This window comes from Protopterus annectens, chromosome 2.part1 (genome assembly GCF_019279795.1).
Source record: "Protopterus annectens isolate FY-2018-M chromosome 2.part1, PAN1.0, whole genome shotgun sequence".
Classification (NCBI taxonomy): domain Eukaryota; kingdom Metazoa; phylum Chordata; order Ceratodontiformes; family Protopteridae; genus Protopterus; species Protopterus annectens.
Window position 1 is genome coordinate 1,938,620,283 of NC_056729.1, and position 22,249 is coordinate 1,938,642,531.

A 22,249-nucleotide genomic window follows, 5' to 3' on the forward strand; every position below is an offset into this window, starting at 1 on the left:
CTCAGGTGGAGATCAGTACAGAAATTAAAATCACATTGTTATAAAACGTGATTACATTTTGAAAGACTGGTAGCTCAACATGTAATGTAATTGTTATTAATTTATGTTTTTTACACTATTTACAATATTCAACAAAACTGAGCTCAAAGAGGGCAGAGAGAGGCATGGTAGAAGAAGAGGGCTGAAAGGATGTTTGAAAAAGCTGAGGCTGTGGATAGAAAGTTGGGGAGACCATTAGGAGCTGAGTAAGCTGATGCACACTATTTCCTTAATGACAGAGTTCTAGCACAGTTCTAGCACAGTAGCTTATAAAATAACTGAACAGTGCTTACAGAGACCTCACTATAACCATGAAGCACTCACAGAGTAATAGCAGGGTCATCAGCTAAAAAAAAAATGCACCAAAGACAGGTAAACTAGATTTGGGCATTTTATTACAGCTTGACATTGAATATGACCACACATCATTATATGTTTCAAAGTATGCCATTCTCGCTATGGTGTTTTACAAATAATATATATACATATACATACGTATGTATATATATATATATATGTGTGTGTGTGTGTGTGTGTGTGTGTGTGTGTGTGTGTGTGTGTGTGTGTGTGTGTGTGTGTGTGTGTGTGTCTGTCTGTCTGTGTACGTGTGTGTTTGCGTGTGTGTGTGTGCACGCGCGTGAGTATGCATCGGTGTGTGTGTGTGTGTGTGTGTGTGTGTGTGTGTGTGTACACGTGCGTGTGTGTGTGTGTGTGTGTGTGTGTGTGTGTGTGTGTGTGTGTGTGTGTGTGTGCGCCCACGCACGCACTACGGGAACACTCACTAACCTCAGTCCCTACTATATTTGGTAGCATTCAGTCAACCATCTCTTCTATGCTAGGTGTAAACTAATGCTGTGCAGATTAGTATTTGTTCCAATTTATGCAAACTTTGCGAAAATATCCATATGCTATATGTTAACCATTTAATTAATTTTACTGCACTACATGTCTCTTTATTTGTTATCCATCTTGTAACTGTTGACCAGATATCCCCCATCCATGTCTCCTTTTGCTAGCACTAGACCAAATACCTCAGTTTATTTCACAGTATTTTGTATCTTTTTCATAGGGTACCATTAGTTGTGGTTGTTCTGCCTAAGACAACTGCAGTCCGGATACTGTCCATAAGCATGTCTGGATAAGAAGAGTGACAAGTGCTATATGTAGCATCTTCTCGAGATGTTAGAAAATTGTGGTATGTATGTGCACAGTTATACATAATGTGCCACTTTGTAGCTACTATGCATGTTACATGATGATGTCGTTCGTACACATATATTGCAGAGGCATGCATCAGTGACTGTCTGCAGTCTGTCAGTCTATGCAACTTAAGAGAGACTGTTTCATTGGCAGGTGAATTTTGATGAGCAGACTGTCAGTAAGACTGGCTGTGATCAAAAGGATTACATCCCACAGACACCCTGAACCATGTTCATTATAGGTTCATAGGTTTGTAGGTAAGTACTAGGCTACTGGCCCTAGGGCCTATACAAGCCTAGCCAAATGATTTCCCTGGCTTTCGCCACCCAAGAAAATTATTTTCCTGTGCCCCTGTTGAGCAGAGCCACAAGTGATTCCCAGGGTGAATTTCCTATTACCTATCGAATTGTCAAGATTTCTCTTAAAGAGGGCTAATGATGAGCTTTGCTTGATAGGAATGGGCAGCCTATTCCAGAGCAGGGGAAGTTTCTGGGACAGGAATCTATTCCTCCAGTATGTTCTGTTTATTGTGGTGACAAGGTTTAGGTCCCTGGAGTGTGTGGGCCTGAGAGATTGGGATTTCTTTAAGTGTAGCATGTCCATCAGGTCTGGGTTATACATGGCTTTGTACGTTAGGCAGACATCTCCTCGAAGTAGGCGATATGTGACCAATTAGAGCTGGAGTTCTTTGAGAAGGTCAGCATATGGCATCTGGTTGAGGCCGGTAATCCTCTTAATGAGGTATTTCTGTGGCCTTTCCACCTGTTGCAGATGTCTTCCAAGGTACATGCCAAATGGGGCATTGCACTCTATGTTGGGTCTAATAAGGGATGAGTAGAGAGGAGAACCCCTTTGTGATGTGTTCTGCCATGTAGAAAGATTTCCTGACTACTGTGGCAATGTGATTATCAAAGGAGAGAATACTACCCACCTGTGTCCCAAGGTCTCTTATCACACTTTTGGTGTTTAGTAGGCTACTGCCTATGTGGTAGTTCATGGGTACGGTATTTTTTCCAAAGGAGATGTCAATGCACTTCTTGGCATTGAGCTTTAGGCCATGACATTGACACCAAGCATCAGTATCAGTGAGGCCTCTTTGTAGAATGTCCACATCCTTAGGTGAATCTATCATGGCTCCTAGTTTGCAGTCGTCTGTGAATTTTGTTAGCCAGAGACCAGCTGTATTAGCCTGGACTTCAGAGAAGTAGATACCAAACAGGATAGGACCTAGGTCCGAACCCTGTGGTACTCCACTTGTCACTGGTCTGAAGTTGGATTTGGAGTCGGCCACTTTCACTGTGTGGATTCTGTCAGTGAGCCAGTTTGCCACCTATCTTGTGACATAGGGATTTATGCCTAGTCCAGTGAGTTTATCTATAATACCAGAGTAGGGGATGGTTTTAAAAGCCTTGGCAAGGTCAAAATAGGCTGTGTGCACTACCTTACCCTTGTCTACGGCTCAAGTGACTACTTTGAAAAAGTCATTCAGGTTTAGGAGGCATGATCTCCCCTTTACAAACCAAAACTGAGTGGGGTCCAGAGTTTGGAAGTTAGCTATGTCTTTGTTTATAAGCTCTAGGATGATGCCTTACATAGTCTTGTAGACCAGGTTCATCAGGCTAATGGGGCTGTAGTTCCCAGGGTCTGTGGTGGCACCCCTTTTGTGGAGTGGGATAACTGTCACTGTGTGCCACTCCATAGGCGCAAAGCCTGAAGTGAGGCTATGGTTGGACATGGTACTTAGGTGGGGTGCCAGTTCATTCAGTAGTTCATGCTGAACATAGCCTGGGATGTTGTCCAGTCCCATAGATGCTGTGTTCTTGGCTTTGCAGAGTGCAATTTCACCTGTGCAGCCATGATTTCAGGGGCTTTGCAATCATCTGGTATGGGGATGAGTCCTTTGGGGGGTGTGGGGGGGAGAAATTAGCAATGAACCTGTCTGCCAGGATGTTGGCAATATCAGTTGGTTCGGTAAATGTAGTGCCATTATACTGTAGTTCAGAGCAGATCTGAGTATTGCCATTGAGATTCTTGACATCGCTGTAGAAGGCTTTGTGGTTATCTTTAGAATCCAAGGTGATTTTATTTTTGTAACTAGCTCTGATGGATTTTATGAGGGATCTCATCTTCTTGCTGAGGCTGCCCAGGGAGTTCCTGCAGTCATGGGATTTTACTCTTTTCTGCAACAGTTTCTTCCTTCTGTTGTAGAGCTTGTTTATGGCAGGGGACCACCAGATTTGTTCCTTTTTCTGGAGGATAGCGTCTTGGTTCTGTTGAGGATGGCACAGTCTATGCACATATGTATGTGCTTATACAGTGCATTTGTATATGATTCAGCAGTTTTGCCACTATTTTTATTTATTATTTTATTTATTATTTTTATTTATTATTTTTATTTATTATTTTATTTTACATTTGTTGACCGGGATCGTCCGACTGGATGCATGTCCATTTTCAGCGGAGGCCCAGGGAGAAAAACTCCAAGGGTAAGCAGATACAGCATTACATAATACCAGCATTACATGTTACAAACAGCCTATTTACAGAGATTACATAAGTAAGCAAGTTAAACAAGTTCCACAGGTTACAGTTAATCCTGAGCGTAAATCAGAATTAAATTAAATTACACAGTAAACTGGTTAACAGATTTTTACACATTCTAGAGAGAGTTAGCCAGGCTTGATACATTGACATAGCCAGTTAAGTGACAAATGTTGTTTGAGTCTAGTTTTAAATTGACCTAAGGTGGAAAGTAAGGTAATATCAGCTGGAAGAGAGTTCCAGGATCTACTTACAGAGTTTGCAAAGAGAGAATCACCGGCTGTGTTATTAATTTTGCTAGTCTGAATTAGTAGCTTGTTAGAGGATCAAAGCAGTCTAGGATTGTTATAGGGGGTTATAATATTTTTAAGTGCAGGAGTATTGTCTGGATTATAGAGGATTTTATAAGCCATAATCAGTTGGTTATACTGGATTAGGCTGGGTAGTTCAAGCCACCCAAGCTGATTTAGATTGATGCAATGATGTGTCCTAAAAGGCAGCCCAGTGGCAAACCTGGCAATGTGGTTGTAGCAAATTGAGAGTTTTTTAAGGACAGTCTTGTTTAAATTCGAGAGTAGATGGGATGCATACAGAAGGGTTGAAAGAAGGTGTGAGCGAGCTATGGCAATTTTAGCTGGAGAGGTTAGGAAGGCTTTTATTCTGTAAAGTGACCCTAGTTTTTTATTGATGGTTTTGATAGTCTGGTTAACATGTAGGTCAAATTTTAGATTATTGTCTATGATGCCACCTAATAGTTTTGTAGATGGGTCAGGGGTCATTTGATTTTATGGTAAAGGTGAAAGCTGTAGACCTACGTGTTGGTGAAAATAACAGCATTTTAGTTTTTTTTGGGATTTAGGATCAGACAATGTTCAGAAAGCCAGTTTTCTATTGTATTAAAGGTGGTCTGGGTAGCTGACCCTAACTCTACTAGAGATGCGGCTGAGCAAATCAGAGTAGAGTCATCAGCATATTGGGATGACAGTATAAAGGTCGTTAATGAAGATGGAGAACAGCAAGGGCCCTAGTATAGAGCCTTATGGTACTCCAAGGGTGTTAGGTAGAAGGTTAGAGAGTTTGTTCTGCCAGAGGACAGCCTGCTGTCGACCATTCAGGTAGGGTTCCATCTGTGTGTGTGTGTGTGTGATGAAGATTCCCACTTCTGACTTAAGAAGCATGAAGATGGCTTTGGAAAATTTTTTACGGTGGTTTCCTTAATGGGGAGGGAAGGGTGGGATATGGATGTCTAGTGTGATTAGCTTGTGGTCGGACCTGACCAGTGAGGAGTTGACCTCTGGCATGGAGGAGCTATTACCCATATTGGTAATGACCAGGTCCAGGATGTTGCTACCCCTGGTAGGGGTATTGACAAGCTGATACAGGGCCTTTGAATTAATGAATTCCAGAAAATGTTGGGCAAATGAGTTAATACATGAGTAATTTTCCCAACTGATGGAGGAGTAGTTGAAATCTCCCAAAATTAGGCAATTGGGCTGTATCTTAATATTATCCAGTATATCGAGAAACATGGAGTGGGCATCCTGGGGCATGGTAGGGGATCTGTAACACGCTACAACCTAAATTGCAGTCTTGCCCAGTGTTAATTGTACTTGGATAATTTCGGAGGCATTATGTTGAGCAACTAGCCTGGAGATGTGGATATCCTTTATGAATATGGACACGCCTCCTCATTTAGTATTTCAGTATGGGTTGGGTGGCCGAAAGGTGTGGTAGGAATTGTACCCTGGTAATGCAGGGGTGCTCTCTGGAGCCTTAAACAAGGTATCTGTCACTGTACAGATGCCGATGTTCTCCATCTTAAGGAGCGTCTTGAGTGTGTGCATTTTGAGATTTAGACTTCTAGCATTGAGTAGCATTACCCTTAGATTTTTGCTTGTTTATGTCTACTATGGTGACGTTTGAGCCTTGCCTAAAAAAAGACACTATAGGGGCAGCAACAGCCATAGCCAGGATCCGGACTCCCTGCAGTGACAGATGCAGACCATCTCTGGCAAAGCATCATGGCCTGTTGATCATGTCACCCAAGGCAGACAGATACTGGATCCTCTTGGAATGACACCAGAATCTTAGCCAATTGTTGAAGTCAATCATTTTGTCCTTGTACTGTGGTATCATACTGTGGTATCATTCTGGGCGATGGCAGGATGCTACTCAGGGCTAGTGTCATACCTGCCTGAGCCACTTGGTCAGAGAGCTCCTCCATGTCTCTTTTTATGTAGTCCAGGGAGGTACGTCTCAGGTCATTCACTCCAACATGGACAATGATGGATTCATAATTGCACTTGTTATGGAGTGACCTGAGTGCATGCCTTATATGGTGGGTCCTGGTACCCATCAGGCAGCTGACAGTGACTTTCTCCTTGTTCAGCCTAGTGAGGAGGATATCAGCATGCCTGACTATAGAGTTACCAATGACTAGTGTGCTGGCTGCATTGTTTTGCCTTATGGGCTGAGGTTAAGTGGCACACTGATTTTGTGGGCTATGTGTCATTTGGGTAGTGTTGGGCATGGTGGTTGCTTGCGTTTCAGCTTTGGAGGTCTCTGTTGTTTGGGCAGATTTTTATTGAGAACCTCTGCGAATATAGGTGTGTGGTTTGTATTACTATGTGTGGGTTTGGGAGGTGCAGGTTTTGATGGACTATGTGTTGAATGCAGTTTGGTGTTAACCTTCTCCTCTTGATTGTCTAGTCCAGTCTTGGATTAATAGAGCCTGGCTTCCAGTTTAGCTATATAAGTGCTTTTCTTACAGGTTGTAGTTTGGGTGGTAGGAGGAGAGGGTTGTCAATGTACATGAGAGAGTTGCTACATTGCCCCAAGATGCCCAGTTTCATCAGGTGGACAGGTGAAAACTCCAGGAGCTGTCCCTTGGACATGCCTGGTTAGTACTTACTAATTTAAGTACTGGGAGCTGATTTCCTCTTGATTAGTGGGGCAAGTTGAGTGTTGCTGTAATTTGTAGATTATTTAGTGCTTGCAGTGAGAGTTGGACAAGAGTGGAGCACCGGGAACAGTTATGAGTGCTAAAACTAGAAGACTGGCTAGTTTTAAGGGAACAGAAACAGTTTTGAGTGCTAAAACTAGAAGACTGGCTCATTCAAGAGGACAGAAACAGTTTTGAGTGCTAAAACTAGAAGACTGGTTAGTTCAAGAGAACAGAAACAGATATAAGCACTAAAACTAGAAGACTGGCTAGTTCTAAGGGAAAATCTGAAGAGCAGACTTTCTGGCACCGGGAATAGTTTAACCACAGTTAAATGCCACTGCACAATGCGTAAAACTGCTCAAACATGGGTTTTTAAACAGAAAGATGAAAGGAGTAGAAATAGCCCAAAACGGCCAATAAATCTACAGATTCTGAGCTGAAACCACTCCTCCAGGCGACAGGCTGTTTCAAAGCTCACCACTCTCACTAATGAACAGAGAAGCTTCCCTCTATCTCAGAAAGGTCTGGGCAACACAGAAACTTACAAACAGCCCAGAATTCAACAAAATCTGAAAACTGGACTCTACTAGCTCTAGAAAGGTGGGAAACAAGTACAGAGGTAGGATTTATTTTTCAAAAGTTAGAGCAGATACAAAAACACTTTTAAAGGAAAAGGCTATTGCACTTGAGTGTGTAGCCCTTTACAATTAAACAGATGAAAAAACATATAAAAACAATCAAAGTACAACAATATAAGAATCCAAAGAACAGTTCAAATAAGTAGCACAATAAAAAAACGGTCAGAATAATGTGGCTAGCAAAAATAAGCAATAAAAAGCAAAACAGAGGTACTTAATCCACTCAAAGTCTCCCTTTTCTCTCTCTGCCACTGTTGTAGAATGTTTAGTGCCGGTAACACTTTTATGTGCTACGATAATTGCTACAAGAAGTCTCGTAGAGTGCTAAACTAATAAGCTAGTAAAAGTACAGAAGAAGACAGAACTAGCAGATCTAAGGGAAAAAGTGTAGAGCAGACTTTGACACCACTCAGTAGCTTACAAACAATCCTGGATACAGCAAATCTGTATCTGGACTAGACTAGTTACAGGAAAGGTGGGAGATAAGCACAAATGCAGGCTTTTAAGCCATAAAGTTGAGAGAGATGGAAAAACTGCTCAAACAGCCAATAAACTACATTTTATGGGCCAGAAACCACTCCTCTTGTGGTAGATAGGCTACCTAGTGCTTACCACTCCCACTGATAAGCTAGAATGCTTCCCTCCAACACAGAATGGCTTAGAGGGGCTCAAAAGCTTGCCAACAGTCCTGGATACAGCAAATATGTATCTGGACTAGACTAGTTACAGGAAAGTTAAACCAGAAAGTTGAAAGAGATGAAAAAAGCTGCCCAAACAGCCAATAAACTACACTTTCTGGGACAGAAACCACTCCTCTTGTGGAAGATATGCTACTTAGTGCTTACCCCTCCCAATGATAAGCTAGAAGGCTTCCCTCCAACACAGAAAGGCTTGGGAGTGGCTCAGAAGCTTACCAACAGTCTTGGATACAGAAAATCTGTATCTGGGCTAGACTAGTTACAGGAAAGGCAGGAAACAAGTGCAAACCAAGGCTTTTGAAAGAGATGGAAAAACTGCCCAAACGGCCAATAAACTACAATTTCTGGGCCAGAAACCACTCTTCTTGTGGTAGATAGGCTACCTAGTGCTTACCACTCCCACTGATAGTTAGAAGGCTTCCGTTCAACACAGAAAGGCTTGGGGGGCTCAGAAGCTTACCAACAGTACTGGATACAGCAAATCTGTATCTGGACTAGACTAGTTGTAGGAATGGCAGGAAACAAGCTTAGAATTTTTTTCCAGAAAGCAGCTAAAACAGCACTAAAAACAATTCAAGTGCAGTGCAAGCTAGCACACTTGAGTCTGTAGCAGTATTAAAGCAAATACAGTTTAAATAAATGCAATTTATTCAAAATGTATTCTGAACTAAATTCAACTCTGAACAGTCAAAAAGTTACAAAAAAAATATCAGCTGAGAAGCACATTCAGTCAGAACACAAGGAGCAAGTTTTTTTCTTTTGTTAGTAAAGTGCAAAGGGAGGAAGGAGGAGCAGAAGATAATTCAAGGTTAAAAACCAAAGTGGATTGGCCTTCTCAAATGTTCTCTCTGTATCAGACAGAATGAACACTAGACTGGGAGGAGTGTCCCTGATCAAATTTACAGTAGGGGCGGGCAACTGCAAAACCACAAACTTTGGGAAAACAGCAAACAAAGTCAGCAAATATATAAAATAATTCAGTCAGGCAAAAATTAAGACAATGCAGAACTCTGAAAAGTTAAAGTGCCAAGGAATATACTTAGCAGATTGTTTGAGAAGCACTCCAGTCAGAACACAAGGAGATTCTAACAGTGTATGGCTAGTAAAATGTGGAATACTTAGTCTGCTTTTCTTCAAAATGTATAAGAGGTTCTAAGACATTCCTTATGTTCCCATACATAGTTTGAGTAATCATTATCCATGACAATTTTAGATTTATTGTTATAGATAAGAGTAGTCATCCATACTGCTTCCATATCAATTCTTTATCTAAATAAAAGGGGAAAACGGCTACAGTTATTGGCAAGACCAGTCCATCACTTATGTTCAGGCCAGAGATCAATGAACACTTTCTTAATCAGCTGGTGTAATTAGTTTGGGAGGAAATGTATCACACTATTTCAATCCCTGCCTACTGACTCTTGAAAATATTTGCAGATTGGTATGCTATTCTCTTTCACCTGACTTTTGTAAAAATGACTTGCATTCATTCACCAGAAAATAATTTTGCAGTTCCATTGCTTTCATTATGTCCTTATGATCTGCCATCTTGTTTTCCCCTGTCTCAAGTCGTCTAGTAAGGTTGGCCCAACAGCCTAAATTATTCTTCTGATGTTGAGCTAAATAGTGTGCATGACGATTGGGGAGTAATGGGCAAATGCTGCCAGCCTAGTCAAATAGAATTTGATACATAATTCTATCAACTTTATAAATAAATGTAAAATACAGGCATGTTTCTTGAGCGTAAAGAATACTGTAAAATGTGGAAATGCAAAATATGTGGCGACCTAGAACTATACTGACCCAGTGAAGCATGTTGTGACCCTTTCATGTTAGAATTCGGCTCCACTGCGGCTGGATGAAGGTTTCATGCCCATTGTTTTAAGGATAAAGTTTATGACCAGAATTTAGATGTGGAAGGTGCTTTATTGCTCTAGTTTCTGTTAGAATATACATGTGAAATGTCTTCTGTTGTTGTAAGTTTCTGTGCAGGTGTTAGATTGCTAAATAATGTTGTTTGTTTGCCTGGGAAACCTAAGTGTCAAAAATTATGTAATTTGGGGAGAGACCCAGCAAACATGTTTGTTAGAAATGTTTAAATACTATTTCTCAGAAGAGACTGGAAGCATTTTGACTTTGGAAATCCAACTAACCAGCACTCTGCCTTGTGCTCACATGTATGTTTTAACACTGTGATTTCTTGCAGGAATAGTTAAAGCTAGTAAAGATTAATTAGGTATTTTACTTTGAAATCAGACCTGTCCTACTGTATTATTTTAAGTTTCTGTGTGATCTCTGAACTCTTAGATATCTCTGTGGTGTAGTAGTTTTGTGTTGTGTTTTAATTATTTATTATTAAATATTTTAAAACCTTCTACCTGTGGCTGATTTGTGTAGAGAAAAGCTCTAGAGTACATTGCATATTTATAGAGGTTATTGTAATAGGCCACTCTAAAGTAAGCCTTGACTGTTAATCATACTACCATTGGATATTAATATTGCACAGTAATAATTGGACGCCCTTTTAAGGGCCTTTTAGTAGCTGATATTATTAACTGGGTGGTGGCAGTAATTACTACCATATAGCCTGGGTAAAGGGTCACAGCTGAAGAATCTGTGTCAGCCTTTACCAGGAGTGTCTGTGAAGTTGTATAAATACCTATCACAAATTGTGTGTGTGTTGTGTCAGCTATTTGGCAGAGACACAAAGCAGTGGTTGAACAGAGAGGGTACTGGAGGTTTTAGCTTGCCCAGTTAGGCTGAGACCTGGTCTCTATAGCTGTGCCAGTGAGGAGTCTTATTGGGGACCTGGTGAGCAAGGGAGCAACCAGCCCCAGACTGACTGTGATCTCTGTGTGCACTTAAGGGAAATTGTACTTTACTGTGTGTATTAGTTATCCTTTCCTCTTCTATGAGACGACCTTCCTGGTGTTAGTGGTGAGGATTGAGGGTCCTTGATTGCTGGGCCAGGGCACGTTCATCACAGTGTGATTTCAAGCCCAACAATAACCTGGTTGCTTTGTAGTTGAGGCTAGTAACAACACTGCCATAAGTAAACATTCATGCTTTGAGAGGCAAGCCAACATTCCTTGCTTAAGAGATTTTAATATTTCTTGAGAAAGTGCTTATTGTGTTTTTCCATCCTTTTAAAATAGCTGTATACTTTATCTCACACATATCAATAAATGGAATAACTGAAATAATGAGTAATTTGTTTTATAATCAAATGATGAAAGTCATAACCCAGTGCAGTTTACTTTACCTATATTCAGCTGTATGCTTTGCCAGGAATTGCAATATTAATATCATTATTAAAACAGCGCCGACTAACTGTTGCTTCTTTTCCAGTTAATAAAACTACCAGACTTCAAAAGTAAAATATGCGAAGAAGGAATACCTTATATCTATTAATCTGTATATATATATATATATATATATATATATATATATATATATATATATATATATATATATATATATTAGTATGTATGTATGTATACAGATAAATGCATGTCCACGCACAGACACACACACACACACACACACACACACACACACACACACACACACACACACACACACACACAAACACACACACACACACACACACACACACACACACACACACACACACACACACACACACACACACACACACACACACACACACACACACACACACACACACACACACACACACACACACAAACACACACACACACACACGCACACACACACACACACACACACACACACACACACACACACACACACACACAAGCTCACATGTACAGACATAGATGATAGATAGACAGAGAAGCTAGATAGATATTTGTGTTTTAACAGAAGGACTACCTTCAAGTCAACACTTTTCTCTCAAGCTTCCCGTGGCAACCCCTCAAACCCCTAATAAAGTTCTCTCTGCTTACTGTTTAAAAAAAGTATCTCGGCTGATATCGCATCCAAGAAAAAGAGATTAATTCTTATTCTGACCATATGGCTGTGATGATATGGTGTTGATGAGCAGGCTTATAAAGACTTTTAAGTGAGGGCAGCAATAAATTCAATACTTTAATGTGTCAGTACTGAAATGATGAAGAAAGGTCAGGGTACATTTAAATGTCTGTATATTAAATAGTAAGTAAACTAATACAGTAAAAAAAGAAGACCATATTTCTCTCTGGTTAAATGCCATTTTCTCAGACCTGCAGTGCAAGTGAAACATTGTGTTCTTTTTCATAAGTTTGGTTCATAAACTGCATTCCAATGACATTTTTTTCACACACTTAGTATATAAGAATATCAGTCATATCAGTCTGTTCCTTCTTGAACTGTTCCAATATATGATAACATTGATTTCTGTAATAAAACAAAAAGACCAGCCACATTAAATGTTCATACAGAAAGTTCATGAAGCAGAACATACAACAGTTTTACCACACCTCCATTTCCTTTTTAGTTTTAATCAACACTTTTATTGCACTAATACACACTAAGCATATTGTTTGAGTATACTAATTCAGACAGGAAAGAGAGCATTAGGAAAAGAAAAAAGATTAACTTGTCATACGGAAAAAGGGGACATAAAACTATATAACAAGGGGTAAGCCAAGCATATCATCTGTCACAGTTTTTGATAACCTGGGCTTAGAGAGCATAAAGGAAGAATGAAGTGGAAAATTATGCTTTCGTCAGGAGACAAATTCAGTGCATAAACTAGATGATAAAACTTCTGCTGTCAGTGTGCCTAAGAAGAAGCTGGCACCCCTGCCAGGGCTTAGCCAGAATAAAGACAACTAACTGTATATTTTTTGAGAAGGTTTATCCTTTGGCTATTGATGAGATATTTCTGACGTTATATCCGGAGGAATTTTTGTGACATCTTTCAGTTACACAGATCAGATTAATGGCATATGTCACTTTCCACGTGAAGAAGATTGTAAATTAAGAATTAAGATATATGAGGAGAAAAAATGAGTTATTTTTTCTTTCTTTATTTATTTCTTTCTTTCACTGAATCTACAGTTGCACGCTAGAGGCTATCATTCTAGCTTGAGCTTGTTTATTTTCTTTGACGGCATGCCTTGACATCCATGTTTTGTTGAAAATGCTTCATCACATATCCTTTGAATAAAAATAGGTGAACAACACCCCATGGGAGCCTCTCTCATTTATCTCTTTGCCTATAATCTGACAGCTTCAACTTCTTCCAGTGTCCAGGCTGTCAGCATTACAAGAGCACCTTTCATGAGCCATAGGACTGCTGCCAAGAATGAGTTTGTCTGGTCAGCGCTGCTAAAGGAAGAACCAAAATAAAATTTGTATTTAGTATTTAATGATAAACATGCTCTATTTCCATATTAATATTTACAATACCAGTGAGATACATTTGTAAGAATGAGAACTGGATCAGAGTAAGCATTTAGAGGTTTTATCTTTTGTTATCAAATGCTGTTTTCAGTATATATAAAGAAACTACCATTCCAAAACCCAAGAAATAGACAGACTGTGTTGTATTAGGACCATGTGCTTTTATTTGTAAAGTTTGAATTAATTTAGTGACACCTCTAATTGTTAATAAATACAGTATCATAATCATGCATGTTTACACTATATTCAGATACATGCATTAAGAAATCATTTATTTTATTCCGCCATCACATCAGGTTCACCTTTTTGAATCGATCCCTAATGATAGCTTTAACCAGTCCAGCCAGGTGCATCATCTGACCTAGATATCTGTTCACCAGTTGTTTATTCATCTAATAATTAAGAACATCTGCCAGTTATTACCACCTGCCAATCTGGATGTCTACAAATTGTGTTTCAAATTGTGAGGGATGAAAATATGTTCCATCAGCATAGTGTATGTGAGTATTTCCACCAGTCTTAACCTGAAAATCATTCATATGGGAAAGCCATTTACTAAGCATCTGTTAAGTATCATTCTAAACAGAGTATCTCATTCACACAGGAGGGCCATTTACTACCTAACCGCCTAAACAGAGCATCACATTCAGATCCCTGTCAGATGGCTGAAGTTTCAAAACATGGAAATTCATATGGTCAGGACCACATGTTTGAAGTTTTGAAACTTCAAACATTTTGAATGGAGATCATGGTACAGCGGGGGTCGTAGTGTGATCTCAGGATTCATAAAAAAGAAAAAAAACTTTTTGTTTTTATTTATTTTTTAATGTTTGAATTTCTGACAATTTGATCATATGGCCCCCGACCATATGATTTCTGAATTGTCAGAATTTTGATCATCTGATAGGGATCCTCCCATTCACATGTGAGGGCCATTTACTAAGTATCTAATAAGTATCATTCCAAATAAAGTATCCCATTTGCTAGCCCACAGTTGGGTGGCATTCCTCACTCCAGTGTAAGACTCTTAAGTTCACCACAACAATACCCAGAGAGTTTCACAAAATTATTCCTGAACATCTTTATTTAACTCACATGCAATGCAAAATTAAATGTATTCTTTCTGTTATGAGGACTCTACCCCCTCCCATTCCCCTATGGGGGCATAGCCTGCATTCTGCACCCTACCAGAGCTAATTTGCCCAAAAAGTCATATTCTGAACATCACATGAAGAGTAACTTAACCCAGCCTTTCTTTGACACTTAACTCTTTGGTTGCCCCCCCTACCCCCATGTCCTACTGTTAGTCTATCTTTACTAGTGCCCCTTCTCCTTTCTTTCATTTCTCTGTCTCTCTCTCCACCTCATTTTTTTTATATATATATTTTTCACTTATTTTTATTAGTACATGCTCCACTTTACCTAGTCCACTAATTATGGGCCTTCATAATTTTATGTATTAAGAGCTGCGTATGTAAATTAAAAATATCTAGTCCAGCTTCCATGAAGTGAATGCCATCCAGCATTTACCAGACTTGGTTCTTGCCTACCAAGTCATGATGATGTAATGTTATAAAGCACACTGCATTGCTGACATATTGCTTAGCTTTTCCAATAGCATTTGGACTTTGAGTTCCTTTTCAGACTAACTTGGATATAATAATAAGACAAGACTATGATACTTTGTGTTTCAAATAAACAAAGCGCTTCTTTGCTACAGCACCCAACTTACTGCCCCACAAGTACAGTAGCAAAAGATCTGATCTTCCATTTCCTATAGAGATCTCATTCATTTCAGAAGTTGAGACCAGAGTATGTCTTGATTTACTCTCCAGTCTAACGTAATATTTCTTAGGTGTAACCCCAGCTGTTGTCTGCCTACTTGAACCTGTTCTCTTTTATCAACCCAGTAAATGAATCAATAATTGACATGCAACATCTTCTTGCAACTTGTAAATGAAAACAACTTATTGATGACAAATAATTTCAATGTGAGGTCCTCTTCTCCTACCAATGATTTTAGATTCTCCCTTTGCCGTCAACCCTTTATGTCTGACCTGCACTACTAATCTGTATCTAACTCACCTTTTCTGCTTCCACATACTTTTTATAAACAAATACATTCCATCTTTTCTCATCTCCCCTTTCTTATTATGTTTATTTTCATTTTATTTCATATATATATATATATATATATATATATATATATATATATATATATATATATATATATATACATATTTGTATATACTGCACCTATCTCTCTCTCTCTCTCTCTCTCTCTCTCTCTATATATATATATATATATCTGTATATATGTATATGTGTGTGTGTGTGTGTGTGTGTGTGTGTACACACACACACACACATATATATATATATATATATAGATATAGATATAGATATATATATTTATATATATAAACATAATTTAATGGAATGCGCTTTTTGGCAACTGCGCAGATGGTTGACGTGTGTCTGAGATTGAACAGTTCTTGGTATGGGAAATATGCCCTTTGCCCGCCATTGTGTGATCCTGGGGTTAGTATCCATAATTAGCAGGGGATGTGGTGGTGCAGCCTGAGAAAATGATGTTTTAATGTTGTTTTAATTGTAATTTTGCACGCATTGAGACTGGTGCTCATCGCATGAGGAGTAGCATGTCAATGTTTGCAAAGTTAATGTTTTGTGGCTGACTTTGTGAACACCAACATTTGGATGTTTAGTTTAAATTCAGTGCACCCATATATACACTCATACATTTACATACATATGCATGCACACATACACATATTTACATATATATATATATATATATATATATGGATCACCTTTAAAACCTCGAAATCGCACACTAATGACCGACACCAAAAGACCGACAACAAAAACGCCACACTTGAAACACAAAACCATTACAGCAACACACTACACGTAAACAACACAGTACACTACATAACATATGCACTATCCCTAACCCAAACCCTAACCCTAAGGTCCGACACTACCGACACTTACCCTACCTGCACCCTAACCCTAACTCACTTACCCACCCGAACCCCAAGATCCGACACTACCGCACACTCACCCTACCTGCACCCTAACCCTAACTCACTTAACCCACCCCTAAACCCACAGTCCCTCACTATCACACACACACCCTACCTGCACCCTAACCCTAACTCATTTAACCCACCCCTAAACCCACAGTCCCTCACTATCGCACACACCCTACCTGCACCCTAACCCTAACTCACTTAACCCACCCCTAAACCCACAGTCCCTCACTATCGCACACTTACCTGTCCGCTTCCTAACACTAAATCCTCACTTGATCGCACACTTACCGAGTCCGGATTCTCACCTTGTCGGTCATCTGCGTTGTCGGTGTTTTCGCCCCGTCGGATTCCGTGTCGGCTGAACGTTGTCGGGCATTTAAAGGTGACCATATATATATATATATATATATATATATATATATATATATATATATATATATATATATATATATCTACATATCTATATATATATATATATATATATATATATATATATATATATATATATATAGCTATATATATATATATATATATATATATTTCTTCTTTTTTTACATTAAATACATTGTAAATGCAAATCAAAAACTATACATAATGTGCAATACACACACACACACACACACACACACACACACACACACACACACACAGCATGTCTAAGCCAAAAAACACATATGAAATGATAACAGCAGTGAAAATGTAATTAAATCACAACTTCAGAAAGTGTCACAAAACAGAAACAATTAGTCCTACTGTACACTAAACTTTGAATAGCTTACAAAGCCATGCCTAATATGCTTATTACGCATTGCTTTGTAGAAAAAAATCTAATATTTATTGCAATTGGAACTGTATCTTTATTACTGCCATACAATTAAGCCTTCTTTTTCAGGTTAGCCAGCTCAAAGAATAACAGTAAAGCAGATGTTTCATAATGGTTATATTATTTGTATGCTCACACACACACGCTACCCGTTATTATTCAGGTCTGGCCATACTTCAATCTGTTAATGGAGGACATCTGGACAACGTTTAAAATAATGGGGGGCAAAGGCACAATAATAGGTGCATATTTTAAATATTGGTCTTATAAACATAGAAAGTTGCTAAGAATAACATGATTTGTGTTAGCATGCATTTTTAGGGATATGAAGTCTGAAATGTAAATGTATTTATTTATTGCATTTTGTTCAATGGGAACACCCGACTAAGTAAAAAAACATTTTCAGCGGAGTCCAAGGGAGAAAAGCTCCACATATAGAAAAATACAAATAATAAAGTGAAATTATAGTTGTTACATACATAAAATAATATATAATATAATACACATCGATATTAACAAGCACAAAAGTTATCTGATTTTAACAAAGACCTACGGGATAGTTAAGAAAATTAAAAATAACAATCTGAAGAAACCTCAGCTTTGGCCGGCTAAGAACTTGCTATATTCAACTGGACGTATAAGAGAATTTAAGTACCTTTATCTGCTCTTTTTTCAAACAAATTCAGTATTTAAATTGATTTTAACTGTGTGGAAGGAATATTAGCTGAACTGGAAGTTAGTCAGTGTTTGCTGAATTTTATTATTTGCTAGTAATTACAGGTGTGGGGGTAGTCACATTCTTTGATTTGCTGTCCTTGCCTATTTAAGTGGTACAGTGTGAAATATTTTCTGCTTACAAACCTCAGCTTTGGCCGGCTAAGAACTTGCTATATTCAACTGGACGTATAAGAGAATTTAAGTACCTTTATCTGCTCTTTTTTTTTCAAAAATACAGTATTTAAATTGATTTTAACTGTGTGGAAGGAATATTAGCTGAACTGGAAGTTAGTCAGTGTTTGCTGAATTTTGTTATTTGCTAGTAATTACAGGTGTGGGGGTAGTCACATTCTTTGATTTCCTGTCCTTGCCTATTTAAGTGGTACAGTGTGAAATATTTTCTGCTTAAAAACCTCAGCTTTGGCTGGCTAAGAACTTGCTATATTCAACTGGACGTATAAGAGAATTTAAGTACCTTTATCTGCTCTTTTTTTTCAAAAATACAGTATTTAAATTGATTTTAACTGTGTGGAAGGAATATTAGCTGAACTGGAAGTTAATCAGTGTTTGCTGAATTTTGTTATTTGCTAGTAATTACAGGTGTGGGGGTAGTCACATTCTTTGATTTCCTGTCCTTGCCTATTTAAGTGGTACAGTGTGAAATATTTTCTGCTTAAAACCTCAGCGTTGGCAGGCTAAGAACTTGCTATATTCAACTGGACTTATAAGAGAATTTAAGTACCTTTATCTGCTCTTTTTTTCAAAAAATACAGTATTTAAATTGATTTTAACTGTGTGGAAGGAATATTAGCTGAACTGGAAGTTAGTCAGTGTTTGCTGAATTTTGTTATTTGCTAGTAATTACAGGTGTGGGGGTAGTCACATTCTTTGATTTCCTGTCCTTGCCTATTTAAGTGATACAGTGTGAAATATTTTCTGCTTAAAAACCTCAGCTTTGGCTGGCTAAGAACTTGCTATATTCAACTGGACGTATAAGAGAATTTAAGTACCTTTATCTGCTCTTTTTTTCAAAAAATACAGTATTTAAATTGATTTTAACTGTGTGGAAGGAATATTAGCTGAACTGGAAGTTTTCACTCTGCTCTTCAGTTAGTCTCACCCACCCTCCCTGTTTTTGTTTTGGTGTTAATCTTAGTGGCCTTGCAACTGCCCGCCCCTCTTGTAAATTTGTGTTTGGATACTCCTTCTGGGCCCATCTCATTTGCTCACTCAACTGAGTGCAGTGAGATCATATTCTGATTTCAGGCACTCCTACTGTGTACAAAGAGAGCATCTGGGAAACAGAAAAAAAAAATTTAAGCTTGTTTCCTGCCTTTCCTGTTAAGTGGTATAGACTATTTGTAGGCTTCTGAGCCCTCAAGCCCTTCTGTGTTGGAGGGAAGCCTTCTAGCTTAGTTTTTTTTCTTATAACTAGCCAGTTTTCTAGTTTCAGCACTCAAATCTGTTTCTTTGATCTCAGCACTTGTTCAGAAAAAAAAAAAAATGTCATCTGCTTTTACTGTACTTCTGTTTCTACCTACTTTTTTTTTACTTTTGCATCATCTTAAAAGTACTCAATTGTATTTATTGCTGCTTGGTGTAACTCATTCTAAGCCTTTTGGTTTAAACACTTGGGCTTCGGACCAGTTGTTTTGCACTGAGAGGGTTTGTGGTCTGCACTGTAGTGGCAGAACAGGTAGCTTACATCCTTCTAGGTTGGGAACTGCTGATTGAGGGCTCAGTGTCTATTATTCTAAAAGTGTATTAATTCTGGTTTAAGCACTTGGGCTTTCAGGCCAGTTATTTTATATTAAGAGGGTTCGTGGTCTGCACTCTTGTGGGAGGAGAGGCTGGACTCTGCCCTTCTGAGCTGGGAATTTCTGATTGAAGGCTTATAGTGCATGCATATCTGAACTGCTTCTTACTGAAGTTGGTGCGCCTTGTTTGCTGTGGCATAGACTGGATTCGGGCCTGCTGGATCTAGCTTTGTTTATGTAACTTGAGCACTAATACAGGCATTCTCTAAAGTATTCAATTGTTTTTATTACTGCTTGGTAGTAACTTGATTAAAGTGTAGCTATCATTCTAAGTCTTTTGGATTAAGCACTTGGGCTTCAGACCAGTTGTTTTACATTAGGAAGGTTTGTGGCATGCACTGTGGTGGCAGGACAGGTAGCTTTCATCCTTCTAAGTTGGGAACTGCTGATTGAGAGCCCAGTGTCTGTTATTCTTAAAGTGTATTAGTTCTAGTTTAAGCACTTGGGCTTCAGGCCAGTTATTTTACATTAAGAAGGTTTGTGGTTTGCACTCTTGTGGGAGAAGAGGCTGGACTCTGCCCTTCTGAGCTGGGAATTTCTGGTTAAAGGTTTATAGTGCCTGAATATTTGAACTGTATATTACTGAAATTGGTACACCTTGTTTGCTGTAGCATAGACTAGATCCAGGCCTGCTGAATCTAGCTTTGTTTATATGCTTGTTGTTTGTTTGCTTGTTATTTCCCTGGAACGCTAATTCCATCTAATACGCGGCTTCTCAGCGCTTCTGTGGATCACTAGTGATATCTGCATTGCTTACTGTACTTATTTCCTTGTTTCACTTGAAAGAAAGTTACTGTTTGTTTTTGCATTTAAGTTAACTGTAACACATTGCACTTAAGTTACCTGGCACTTGCTCACTAAAGCAATTATATAAGTCAGCACTAAAAATTAAAAGCACTACACCCTCACTCCCCACTGGCCCTGGTTTTCAATTATTAAGGAATTCCCAATATTATTCTAGCATGTCCAAAGGTCAGTTGTCAATCTCCTCTCCGGTCCAGCTGGTGAATCTGGGAATCTTGAGGCAATGTTACAACTGCCTCATGTACACAGACAACCCTCTCCTCCTCCCAACAAATTCCAACACATGTGAGAGATGCAACCATATAGCCAAACTGGAGGCTAAGCTCTCTCAACTCAGTACTGGCATAACCAGTCAGGAGGAGAAGGAAACCACACTCACTACAATTCCAGTCTCACATAGACCTACCACGACAGCAAACCAAACACATAATCACACAAAACATACTGAGGCTCTAAATAAAGATCTGCCGAAGCAGCAGAGACCTCCAAAGCAGACACCCAAGCAGCCGCTACCCCAAAACAAAACACGTGCAACACATATCTCACAAAGCCAGTGTGCCAAACAGTCACAGCCCTTAAGACTAAACAACACACCTGATACACTTGTAATAGGTGACTCTATCATCAGGCACACTGACGTCCCGCTCACCAGGCTAAACAAGGAGAGGGTCACGGTGAGCAGCCTGTTGGGCGCTAGGATCCGCCACATAACACAAGCACTCAGGTCACTCCAAGGCAAGTACAAATATGACTCAGTCATTGTCCATGCTGGTGTGAATGACCTGAGACATACCTCCCTGGACTACATGAAAAGAGACATAAAGGAGCTCTCTGAGCATGTAGCCCAGGCCGGTATGACCCTGACCTTGAGTAGCATCTTACCCTCACCAAGAATGATGCCACAATATGAAGACAAGATGATCAATTTCAACAATTGGCTTAAGTACTGGTGTCATTCAAAGGGGATCCAATGCCTGTCAGCTTGGGATGATATGCTCGATAAGCCACGATGCTTCGCTAGGGATGGCTTGCACCTGTCACCCTGGGCTTTCGGATATTGGCAAAGGCTCTTGCTACCCCATAGTGCCTTTTTAGGCAAGGCTCAAAAGACAAACCCACCTCCATAGGTATCACAAGGGATAAGAAACTAAGAGTAATGCTACTCAATGCCAGAAGTCTAAACCTCAAGATGCACACTCGAAACTCTCCTTAGAATGGAGAACATCGATATCTGTGCAGTAACAGAAACCTGGTTCAGGGCTCCCGAGAGCACCCCAGCACTACCAGGTTATACCTCATACCATGCTTTTCGCCCCAAAACTTGGACCGAACCACAAAAGGAGGGGAGTATCGATATTCATCAAAGATACCCACACCTCCAGGTTGGTGGCAAAGCACGAAGCATCAGAGACTATCCATGTGCAACTAACAGTGGGTAAAACTGCCTTCCAGTTTATAACCTGCTACAGACCACCCTCCCAAACCCAGGAACCCCACTCGGCCTTCCTGAAAACACTGGAAAATATGAAGGTCTCTCCAAACACCATTATATTGGGCGACTTCAACTACCCAAACATAGACTGGGAGCATTACTCTAGCTCC